We start from the raw sequence: 1,658 nt of genomic DNA on the forward strand, positions 1-1,658 counted from the left end.
CAAAATTTACAGATTAATTAACAGACATTTCATATCATTTAGCATTCATATCAGAAAATCAAAATAAATTATATTGTCCCTTATGTGAGCCTTTCAAAGCTCAAAATACAATTTGGAAATAAGTTAGGACTAAATTTGTTACTCAAAGAATTTTTCAAAAAACATCAAAATTTTTCAAAGGTGCAGGGGACACACGCCCGTGTAGCCAGGCCGTGTAGGCATTCGAAATAGTGGCACACGCCCGTGTCCCAGCCCGTGTCCAAACTTGTGAGCTCTTTGACTTGGGTCACACGGCCACACCACATGCTCATGTGCTAGGCCGTGCGAGAATTATTTTTTGTATAAATTAAAGATATAGAGGACACACGGCCGTGTTACTTGACCATGTGTCATACACGGCTGCGACACACACCCGTGTCTTTGCCTGTATGGACAAAAATAGACCATTTTCCTAGCCATATTTCTCACCCAATTTGTCATCAACCTAAATCAACATTTTTGAACATCAACAAGCCATAACAAGGCATTCAAATCAAGCCAAAATCAATACTTAAACATAAAATATCATCACATATATCGAAGTATCTATACTCACTTGATTGACCAAATACACATGTATGCATATTTTTACCAAACCTACCAAATAAAACCAAGTCTCAATATACCTATAATTTTCCATCATTCAGCCATTCCAAACATACACCAAACATGATAAGGCTACTTATATACACATCAAAATATGTCTATCACAAGCCATTCAAACGGCTAGTTCCTACAAAACATTTATATGCCATCAATGGCCAAATTAACCTCTACATGCCATCATAACCAAAATTAATTTACTAATCATACCGAAAAGGCCGATGGATAGTGTGATGTTGCTCCGACCAGCTTCCAACCAAAAAGAGCTTTCGAATTACTATAAAACATGGAAAACAACACAGAGTAAGCATCTAAGCTTAGTAAGTTCGTATAACAAGGAAATTTACTTACCATTTAATCACATTTAAGGTAAGCATGCTAATATAACCAAACCAATTTGGTCAAAAGCCTGAACACATATCCTCAACATGTTAGCCATGTAACACTTTCCATAACCAATAAACATGGATGTATATAATCACTAGGTAAGATTCACATACATGTATTATCCATTTCATATTTCAATATATCATGTAATATCATTTCCATGTAATTCAAGTATATGCACATAATTGTTCATTTTGAACTCATACTGTTTCATATCAGAACTTTGCCCATTGAACCATTTAAAATATTGTTGGATACACGGGTAGTACACATGAAGTGTACAAATCTGTAATCCTTCAATTCATGTACTTGTATGCTTATACAAGCATGTAAACGGAAAGCTCTTTCGAGCCATATAACAGGAAGCTCATGTGAGATGTAAATCGAGAAGCTCTTGCTAGCCAAATATCGAGAACCTTAAGAGAGCTGTGGTGTGTCCACAACACATGCAGGATCACAATCAAATCGGGAACCCTAATGACATGTCATTTGTATCCTTTGAATTTCTAAGGTTCAAACTGGACTCGATAATTATCGAATATGTGATCATAATTATACATGGAAATTTGTACAAATCACACACAACAATATTCAGATTAAAACATTTAAATATACAATTTAGTTACACG

Source organism: Gossypium arboreum, chromosome 9 (genome assembly GCF_025698485.1).
Source record: "Gossypium arboreum isolate Shixiya-1 chromosome 9, ASM2569848v2, whole genome shotgun sequence".
Lineage (NCBI taxonomy): Eukaryota > Viridiplantae > Streptophyta > Magnoliopsida > Malvales > Malvaceae > Gossypium > Gossypium arboreum.